Raw genomic sequence first — 12,143 nt, forward strand, 5'->3', positions numbered from 1 at the left:
GGTCAAGAATATCTGCCTGTAAAACAACATAAACTAGTCCCCACTTGACAAAACCCAATGAGAATAGAACAAGTTTTGTTTCTTAATAATCTGTATGAATGTATGTATGTATGTATGTATGTACGTACGTACGTATGTGTGTATGCGTGTTTGTGTGTGTGAGTATGGATGGATGGATGTATGCACACAAAAAATCAATCAATACAGTGATAGATGAAAATGTGTGTCATTGTTTGTTAGGAAATGAAAGATAAGGCTAGACAAAAAGAGACAAAAAAGTACACTTTGAAGTTCTGACTTCTTCGTAGAACACTGGTGTCTTATTAGGCAGTTTCAAACATTATAACGTCGTTTCATTATGCATTCAAATATATGTGTTTCTGTAAGTGTTCATGACCTAAGCGTAAAACAAGCTGCATTATATATATATATATATATATATATATATATATATATATATATATATATATATATATATATATATATATATATAAGGTATAAAGAATACAACTTTCCATTTAACAGAAACACTAAATATCCGAGCGCATTAACTATATAAAAAAACAACATAATTTTATATTTTGAGTATGCAGTTTGTTAATATCTACGATAATGCTATATATGTGCTCAAACCACGTCACCAGTATTTACACTTGAAGTTGGTCGAAAGAGAAATACAGCCTTTCATTCATTATATGCACTAAAATTCAGCGACATGTCGAGTCAGCATCACTTTCTCTGATCCAAACAAGACATTTCATATCAGACAGCAACTCTCCTCCACGTTCCAGTTTACCCCATATGTGGCCCTTAATGCATATGCGAACACGCCACCCCAGCGCGTGTCACTATCCCGCGGTTTTATGACCAACTTAATCATAAAAATAGAACTCGATATACTAATGATGGTAAAAATAGTACTTAGTTACAAGTTTTACGCATGTTTTTTTGTAAGTCTTCTTCTATGGCGAACCATATTGGTGAAAACTATTTTTATGCCGGAATCAATGAGATCTCGATACGTATTTTGATGAAAATCAAACATCAGGTAATATGCTGTAGTGCACTATCACCCTTGAAGATTTGCATTGCTACTCGCACCAGTGCAAGTGACAATCACGCTATGTTTCTAATTGGTTCTGGCTTGTTTGACGGCGAGGATGCGAGATCTTCCTAGCCATCGCCCCCTTTGCACCGAAATCTCCGGCAGCAAGGTTGTCGTCGTTATCTCCGCTAAAGCGGTTACGAAACTGACGTCATAATGACATAAGCTGGTGGTAATAGGCAATAAATCAAACCGGTTGGTATCGCTGCAATTCAAAGTAAGACTTTCAAAGCATTGATGGATTTACATTCAGCAAAGACATTAACTCCACGGGGTCTCGGTTATAAAAGGTGAGCATCCCTTGAAAACTGTGTAAATTTGGTCTTAATGGCACATAATGGCATTACTAGCTGACGTTCCAGCTAGCGTCTCACACGAAAGCCTTGCAACTAGCTTTGCTCTATTTGCCGAAAAAGATACCATTCCGTATAAGGACATCAACCTCAACGAACAGCTATTTGGATTATCAATGACACTAACCATGTTGGCTTTCGAAATTAGAGCTCATTTAGCTTGAAACCAATGCTTTCATGTAGGAGCCAGATATAAACAAAGCCTAAGTATCTTTGGTGCCGCCTGACAATCCTGAAATCGGCGAAGGAGCATTGGCGCAGAACAAGTTGACACCGACAAGGAATACAAAACCACTGCTGCTAGATTATATGCGTCACCATGGGGTTGAAACGCTCCGATTCACACTGGGATGGAATGACAGGGCAAAGCATATAGAAGTCAAGCATTGGGGCCACTCATAGCACCCTAGGCCAGCCCGCAGTCAGCGATAGATAAACGCGCATTGTCTGTCAGAACAAATTCCAAAAGAACTGCCCTCATGGATCTCCGGACACGAGTGGTATTAAAAAACAGGCGGAATTTTATAAAATTTAATTCACGAAGATAATATTTGCGTCGGGGTAGGTAGGGTCCTCTTGTACTAGTCTCCATTAGATAAAACGTAGAGCTATCTTCGGATAAAAACGCATTATACTGCTTTACAGTAATCAGTCATAAAACCGAATAGGCTCTGGTCTTGCAGAGAGTTGGCACGGTAACGATAGGTGTGAGGTGAAGTTGTTGCATTAGCAAAATGCACAGTAAAAAGAATGTTGGTATACCACTATGTTACTTTCATGTACTGTTGCTAAAAGTTCTTTGGATGTTATGCTTGTGGAAACTGTAAAAGATCTAAGCATACAGCTGATCAAAAGGGCTGCTACCATGTGCTGGAAAAATCAGCCTAAATTAGTATAAGGTATACTATCTTTATTAGTTCTTAAAATAGTTAAAATCAATTTTGCCAGGTTAGACAAAACCAGCTTCGGAAGTGCAATGAATGAATTACAATATATATATATATATATATATATATATATATATATATATATATATATATATATATATATTAAAAAAGAATATGTTATAGGCTCGTTTGTTACAAATGACCTCTGAAGTTCGGTCAGTGAAAATAACCAAGCGGAGCTAGCATTTTTTTTTTAGAGGTGCACATCTGAAGTAAGGCTAGGCTGTATATTCTATATCCCAAATTACACCCATCAATCATACACCAAAATAAAAGAATTAAAAGTTCTTTTAACAACACTTAAGATATACAATGTCTTTTTTTAAATAGCCACGATAACCAAAATTCACCTGAGTCTTATATTTATATAATGAACGCTTCATCTTTTCAGATTGGCTTATAAAAGCGGGCTTGCCTATCTTGATTCTCTCATTAATCACTTTGTGTTCCACGTGCGAATGCTGTTTTAATAGATCAGTCACTAACGGAATTTGTTGAATGTATCACATCATTCTTTTGGATCATTCCCAAAAAATAACGTAATTACGAGCAACTTCGTTGATTGGATTAAGGGGTGGCACCTCTTACTTTAAAACTGAATATTTGAATATAGTTTAAATCTAATATATTGATTATTTCAAGAACGGATTATGTGAGATAACTTCTTTTAACACAACATTTCCATTCTTCCAGGCTTTAGTTCGATTGGAAGAATGGTGAAATGTATGATAATAGGCGGCATTGGGGCAAAGGCAATCTAAATATGATTGCGAAACACGTATTTGAGGCGCTTCCTGGCAAGGACATTTGTGCTGAAAAGTTTCAGCTGATCTTTGATGAAGTGGATACAATATACTGCCATGGGGAATGTAATATGGTCTGCTCTAATTGTAATTTAGCTACTAAAAAACATACCGGAGCACAGAAAATCAGCAAAAGACAATAGCACAAACATGAGATAAAAAAAATCCCCTGAAAAAGGTAAAAAAACACCTAGCAAAAAAGCAACAGGGAGTGAAAAGAAATAAAATAAAAATAAAAACACATAAAAAAACATAAAGACAACACACGCAAAATAAGAATGACAACAGTTAAAGAACAACAAAAAGACGGAACTCACAACAAAATAAATTTATTATGCGATGCATACAGATCGCACTAAACAAACCACCATTTCTCTCTACATCGACATAACCTACAATCTCTTCAACTCAAATTTTCTCTTTCCTTTTCTTCTCACTTTAAATGTCAATCACCCCAACGCTCCTCTGGACAGAAGATACAATCCGTGCCCAGGTAATAAACAACGCAACGAGAAATGACGCAAGGAAAATCCAAAACCAAAACACCTGCCCACAATAAACTTGTACCCCAAGGGACCGCACTCACGCACGCAAACCAAGAAGCAACCAAAACTTAGCGACAAATGAGAAATAACACATCTTTGGAAAACAAAACTCAAAAAAGAACACTAAGAAATAAGACAACCTAGAACTATAATTTGGAACACATTCCTTACAAACCTATCAACATGACAACAAAAAATAATACCACACAAAGCACCACATAAGGACAAAAACCTGACTATACCAAGTCACTTCGCGAGAAAAATATAAAAAAGGGGAGGGAAACCACCTCACGGACCCCAGTGGTTTAGTGGGGGAGGAGTACCAACCCCAGTTCCGGGTATGTACGAACCACCCACGCTCCTCAATGAATGCCTAAGGTTGAGGAAAACGGGGAGGGACATCATACCCACAACCAAACATAGAATTCGATGAACAGAGCAAAGAACAACCCTTCCAAATAGCTTTACTTAAGAAAGTAAAAAACAAACAACAACAACAACAACAAAAATTAAATTAAAAAACAAAAAACAAAAAAAATATAAAAAAATTAATTAAAAAAAATAAAATAAAAAAAAAATAAAAACTAAATGTAAATTTTTTTAGTTAAATGTCTCAAATGCACTACACAAAACAAAATAAAGCAAACACAACACGTAACCCAGGAAAAATAGATATACAAAAGGGTGCCACATCTGTGTCCTGCCTAGCTAAAATAGCTAGATCGGAACCAGGCTGTGCCAACACTCTAATTGTAATTTACGAATAGCCCCTCAACAAACCCAAATGAATTAATAGCACGTGGAAGAGCCGAAACTCCCGAAGAGGTACAAGTAATTAAAAATCTAGATAGAAATTCACAATAAACTGTGTTTTGGCTGAAAAATATAAATCCGAAAGCAGAAGAAAAAAAACCCATTGCAATACCAAAAGCCTCCTTACTGAAAATCAACCCCCAGCACGCTTCCATCGTAACATGCTGTCGTCCAGTAACAGGCATAACGTGTGGGAGGCCTTAAGCAGTCTATTTTTTTTTAAATCCTGCTTTTTAACACGTTTGAAAGATCAGTGGCCGTTTCACGCGCTATGGCCATTATTCCGTATAGCCAGCACGTTTGCAATAGAGGTCGTGAACTGTCAGTATTTATGTTAACATTTTAGGTTTTACAAGCCTGTTGTGATACATATAGATCCAGACCAACCTCCACCAAAGATGTTACACCAAAGTTGTAAAGGTTACGAAAACATCAAAACAAAAGCAGCCAGTTCATATTTTAGCTAATGTTCATACTTGAACATCACTAAATCGCACGTAAAACAGCTAATTATCTGGCGTCTCCACAGCCTGCGACAGGTTGGAGGGGACTAGAAATGTCACTCTACCTTTTCTTGATTTCATCTGACTTATACATACGCTGTAGCTACACATCCCCTCCCCAAAAAGTACGAATCATGCGTCGCCTTGAATAATTAGTTTTCTCTGTGTGTTGTATTCCTCTCATTACCGTGATAATGTTTAAAGGCTGACAAGCGTAACTAAATAAGAGACACACAGACCATAAGCTTTAACAGCTGACCTCTACGAGGTAGGTCATTTAAAAGTTAACAATGCCGTATTATAGGAAAGTCACAGTTTAACCCGGCTTCGTGTGGAAAACGCGACCTGCTTTTTAAATAATGTTTTAAACTGTCTAATGGTGGGAGTGGGGGTCCTAAATCAAGTTCCACTTCTACTCCAAAGCTGTCATTTTCATTATGCCTACAGTAAATAAAAATACTCAAGAACTTAATTTAGTCAAAAAAGAGTATTAATCCAGCGTGTTGGAACCAATAAAGTAAATCTCCAGTCAATGAAAAACATTTTAAGGCACTTTTATCAAATGGAAATGGCGGAACAAAATTACGGCTATATACTCAATAATATTCAGCGTGCATAATAAAATTAAAATTTTTACCAGAAGTAGTAAACATCCAGCTGATTGTATATCAGTGGGTGAGTGGCAGGGCTGTATTTTAAATTCTCGTTGGGGGGAACAGTAAGCAGGACAACAAGCGTTTTGGATCAATGGACGGGGGGGGGGGGCTGATGCAAGTCAGTACTTTAATATCTGCCTTGAAGCTTGGACGGCGTGTGCGGACTGGAGAAAAAAATATAATTTGTCATCTATCCCGCTCGTGCCGCACATGATCTGTGCATTGTTTATTTCTTAAGTTATTTACTGACTATACTGACAAACACAAGTAGCAAGGGGTTTTCTTGCACTAATTATTTTTATCATTGGAACTCTCATATAAAAGACACTTTGTTTCAAAATCGTGTGGTAGAGCATTTTGGGTAATTGTTTCGAAATTTATTTATAGAAATATATTAGGTACAGACTATTTAGTTGCAGTTCTGTACATATATTACGTTTCAACAACATCGGATTTGAATGGATTTAGGTGTACGGATAAGATCCACTATAGGTCTTTACGGTATAATGCAGGTATTCCATATATTGGCAGCAGATTTAGCAACTATTTATGGTATTGATTCTATAGTATCTGCTCACAGACGGGGAATTAATAATATATTGTTATTGAATCTTTTTGTTTAAATGGACTAATGAGTAACAAAAATGGTACCTGTTTATTATTATGATGCATTATCATCAACCCGGTCACATGATCTGAAGTATAAATTTAGTGTCCTTAGTATTAATGAAGATTGTTTTTAATTTTCGTAATTTGTATTACACAGTCTTGGTGGTATAATGATATCAGAAGGAACCGTAATGAGAATGATGAAGATAGAATTCGTGCAATGTTAGTGTCGATGAAGAGTAGTTAAAGTTATGTTAAACTGCCAGTGCTACCCAACTTTAGCTGCAAAACTGCTTAGGTCTACTGGTGGAAGTTTGACAAATTGTGCTGCGTTTACGTTGCAACAGTTGATGCAAAAATGCTCAAGACAAACATATCTTTTATTGCCAATGTTTTTCACTGAAATAAAAATATACTATTCAGAGAAGCTAACGATATATAAATGTTGCTGTGATTTCTCTGTGTGTCACTGAATGCTTACATGTTTATATATTGTAACACGGACGGGTTCTAAGAAAACCTTGCTTCCAAGAGAATCAGACAACACCTGCGCGAATCAATCCTGATTATAAACTGGCTGGTATAAGGAACAGTAGTAACCTGATTGAAAACTGGCTGGTAAAAGGAACAGTAGTTACCTGGTTATAAACTGGCTGGTTAAAGGAACAGGAGTTACCTGATTATCAACTGGTTGGTAAAAGGAATAGTAGTTACCCGATTATAAACTGGCTGGTAAAAGGAATAGTAGTAACCTGATTATGTTATAAACTGGCTGGTAAAAGCAACAGTAGTTACCTGAGTATAAAATGGCTAGTGAAAGGAACAGTAGTTACCTGAGTATAAAATGGCTAGTGAAAGGAACAGTAGTTACCTGATAATAAAATGGCTGGTAAAAGGAATGGTAGTTACCTGATTATAAACCGGCTGGTAAACAAAAAGAGTAGTTATCTGATTATTTGGAAAAGAAAGATGAAATGTGTTAGAAATTTATGAGACGTTTGAGAATTATTCATATTTTAATTCAGAATATGTAGTAGGCCAAGACATAATGCAATAAATTTGGCCACAACTTAAGGTGTACATAGATTACACACCCTATTACTTACAGGCTGGTCTTCGTATCACCTAGGCTCAATTCTCAACTTGGCAGCAGTCGATCCAAATTTGGGAAAATTATTTTGGAGTAATATTGTTTCCGAAGGTTTCTTTATATAACTGATATATTTTTGAGTTTCGAAATGCCCGATGTTTAAAGCTGGCCAATATTTAATCTAGACCGCCAGTATTCTGATCTTAGTTATTTAAATCCTTGTATTTTTGTTGTTGGCTATATAACCACGGCATATCAACGACAAGTCAACCGCAGTTAAATTATTCTCTCCCTTTTGCTGTTGTTCATATATATTATTTATTATTTCTTCAAAAATGTTGTTGTTTGATTTTCCTTGACAGTGATGGATTCTATAAAGTTCATGTTGTCATGCACACGTTTTCAGCATAAATTTCAAACATTAGCATCCTCGTTTTATGTTTTCTATGTACCTATCCATTATAAGTAATTATCATATATGGTACAACACAAATGCTTAATGATATAGGTAATGATAAGCCGGTTAAAAAACATTTGATATTTGATCATGAACGTATACTTCTTGTCTCTTCGGAAGCACATTGAGAATTTGAATAGACTATGATTGACATCAAACACTATAACAACATTAGAAATTTTAAATGCCACGATTTATAGGTTTTATTCACAAAAACGTTTTGTAGATCTATGCCGGACTTGAACTGGTTTTTTTTTCTTCTTCTGATCCATCAAAAATAGCATGAGATATTGGGATGTTAAGAAGCTGAGGATAAGCATTGTTTTTCATGTTTACTCGGCGTTTATGAAAATATCTTTCACGTGATTATAATGTATGCTATTGCTAATTAATCTACAATATGATTGGACAAAAAGGTCTCACAACTTACACTAACCCCAAGTAGTAAAGTTAAATTATTCTTAGATAACATTTAGTTGAATTATTGAATTATACTGTTTACTACAACCACGATAGAGGCCTTCATGTTCACTGCAACCACGATAGAGGCCTTCATGCTTACTACAACCACGATAGAGGCCTTTATGTTTACTTCAACCACGATAGAGGCCTTCATGTTTACTTCAACCACGATAGATGTCTATGTATACTACAACCACGATAGAGGTCTTCATGTATACTACAACCACGATAGAGGCCTTCATGTTTACTACAACCACGATAGAAGCCTTCATGTTTACTTCAACCACGATAGAGGCCTTCATGTTTACTTCAACCACGATAGAGGCCTTCATGTTTACTACAACCACGATAGAGGCCTTCGAGTTTACTACAACCACGATATAGCCTTCATCGTTTTGTTTTCAACAAAATAGTAACGAAATGACTTACTAAGAGAAATCTATTAACAGTAAAAGCCATATTTACCTACTACACTACAGATATATCATACTAGCATGTCACGTGTCATCGGATATAACAATATAAGAAAATGATTACCTGCTGCAATTGTGGCAATAAAAACAATGTTATACCAATGTTAGACACAGGGAGTAGATATGCCATAATTTATGATCTGATAGATGTAAGCAAATGACCGATATTGCAGCGTCGCGTTGAAATCGACGGGACAAAAAAAAAAAAAAACTTCAGTACCTTTCATGCTTATACCAAACAAGTATTCTGAAAAGTTACTAGAGCAGCCAGAGTAAAGGGTTGAAGATAATAAATTATAAAATCACTAGACCTTCCATGTATTATTTTGCAGATTACAAATTTATATGAATGTCATACTTATGGGTATTATTTCATAACTAAAATAATACAGCTGTGATTAATGTTTGCTACAAGTAGATAAGGACAGCGATGTATGTACAAGCATCACTGATAAATTCAACCTAATTTACAATATATGTTGGACTTTCTACAGGACATACATACCACGTCAAACACGTTGCGTAAAAAAGGTGCAAAAAGAGAAAAGGCATAAAAACTCTGAAAACAAGAAAGACACCACTAAGATAGATGTAAGGTACAGCAACAGTCCATGGAGAATTGCAACTTTTATGGCATTATCTGACGTTGATTGTATATTAGCACTTTAAACGACACTTCGAGGGCAAATTTCGACGGTAGTCCTATTGTATTACATACTGTGTGAGGAAATGATGTACAAAGCTGTTGAAATTGTGTTTAGAGGGGGCGATAAATAATACTCACTGTCTTTGGTGTCGGACATCACCATCATTACACTAGGCTAACTCAGCTTAGCAATATATTGTAATGTGCAGTGAAACCACTTTACACATTAAAACATGTTCAATGGTGTATGCCGCTACAGACTATCTAATTTATGTGGTTAACAGTGCACAGACCAGGAGGCTGCCACCACCCGTAAAATGGGAGGGGGAAGGGATAGGTGAAGAAAGAAGGCAGGAGAGGAGGATAATTAATATAAGACAGAGTAATAAATACGATTTTATATGTGGGTGTTTTTCACATGAACTCTGCTATTGCTGCAAACAAATTCTAGAGCAACTGCATAACAGAGAGAGAGAGAGAAAGAGAGAGTAACCCTGCCAATTCATGTTGTCAGCAATTTCTGAAACACTAATGCTTCCATTTTTGTGAAATTGATTAACTGAGAAGAGGAATAATAGGGGAAAAAGAAGTTTCTCAAACTTCATTTCTGTTCTGTGTCAAATAGTACCTGATTAAAACATTTATTCACCAAAAACACCTTTTAAGTTACTATATTAATTTACCCCGCATTATGTCAGCAAATGAGATTATTATGAAACATCAGCAAAGACTCGGATCGGATGGATTGTGACTCAATACCTGCTGATCGAGCTTTAAATATTCCATACCCCGTCATTAACACCTGAGACCCCTGGCATCACAGAGCTGAACCCCCAAAGCCCATTAGTTTAACTGAGATACATAGATCATGGATACCGACATCTATTATGGGAGTAACACAGATCATGGATACCGACTTGTACTATGGGAGCCACACATATCATGGATACCGACTTGTAGTATGGGAGACACACAGATCATGGATACCGACTTGTATTATGGGATACGCTTTGCTGGTAAAAATGGCAAACTGCCTCGTGATTGATTTCCTACCAAAAATGGAACTTTTACCGATCATCTAACGAAAGAAACTATCGATCATCTACCGAAAGAAAGTACTGATCATCTAACGAAATAAATTGGTAACAGTGGATATTTATTAGAGGTATCACCTGTGAGATAAAAATTATCAAAACATTGCTACATATTTGTATGGAATTTGTTGAGTTGGCCTTACATGGTAAGACTCTCCAAGGGAAAATAAATGAGACATATCTGTAGTCAATGGCTGTTAAAATTGAATGGCCTTTCGTAGCAATTAGTGACATAATTTGACGATAACTTAAGGACATTCATCAGCAGTCAGTATACAATACGTATAAGCTTTTCGTTGCCTTATGATTAGACTTATGAAAGCTGAACGTTGTTTAGCAACCACGATAAACACATCATCAACAACATTAAACTTTGAAATAGTAAAATATACAAGAAGACCATGAAATGTACTTTTCATTTGATAATGGGACCATACATTGTGAAGAGGGCCAGGGTCTAGTCACACAAATAAAATTGATTTTTTTTAGACTGAAGGAAGTAAAAATAAATTAAAAAATATAAATCGGTTGCATGTATGTGAGACATTCGAGACATTCTAGATGTAGCTTCAAGTCATATACCAGGAGCACTTTTGGCTTTAAATAAGGGTTATCACAAATCCTTACAAAAACTGAAACACCTATATAAGTATGTCATAGAAACACATGTTACATGATGATTAGTTTAAAGATTTAATATAAACAATTTTATGCCATGTACTTTTAAAAACTGTTCTCATGATCTTTTTTTTGCTCGGTGCCTTTCATATCACCATATATCGTTGAATGCAAATTAGCATTTCTTTCCCTTATAGGGACATTTTCAAATTAGTCGTCGACACATTGAAGAAAGATTAACAGCACCATGGAAAACCTTATAGTTGATCGTTCGATATTCTACCAACCTGGATGCTATCCTAAGAAATAACGAAAAAAGGGACGAACTGTATGCACCGTATGATCAAACTCATTGAAATAACCACACAAAAATAGCGGAACCGTATTCACCGTAAAATAATCTCATTGAAATAACGAAAATAAAGCCGAACTGTATACACCGTTTGAACAAACTCATCGAAATAACCAAAAAGAGCCGAACTGTATGCACGGTATGATTTAACTCATTGAAATAACCAAAACGCGTCGAACTGTATGCACCGTATGATCAAACTCATTGAAATAACCAAACAAGGGCCGAACTGTATCCATCGTATGATCGAACTCATTCAAATAACCAAACAGGGGGCCGAACTGTATGCATCATATGATCGAACTCATTGAAATAACCAAAAAGAGCCGAACTATATGCACAGTATGATTTAACTCATTGAAATAACCAAAATAAAGCCGAACTGTATGCACCGTATGAACAAACTCATTGAAATAACCAAAATAAAGCCGAACTGTATGCACGGTATGATCAAACCCATTTTTATAACCAAAAAGGGCCGAACTGTACGAACCGTATGATCTAACTCATTGACATAACCATGAAGAGCCGAACTGTATGCACCGTATGATTAAACTCATTGAAAACACCTAAAAAGGGCCGAACTGGATGCACCTTTTTTATCAACCTCATTGAAA

The sequence above is a fragment of the Sinohyriopsis cumingii genome, chromosome 19 (assembly GCF_028554795.1).
Source record: "Sinohyriopsis cumingii isolate HCF-2022 chromosome 19, ASM2855479v2, whole genome shotgun sequence".
Taxonomy (NCBI): Eukaryota; Metazoa; Mollusca; class Bivalvia; order Unionida; family Unionidae; genus Sinohyriopsis; species Sinohyriopsis cumingii.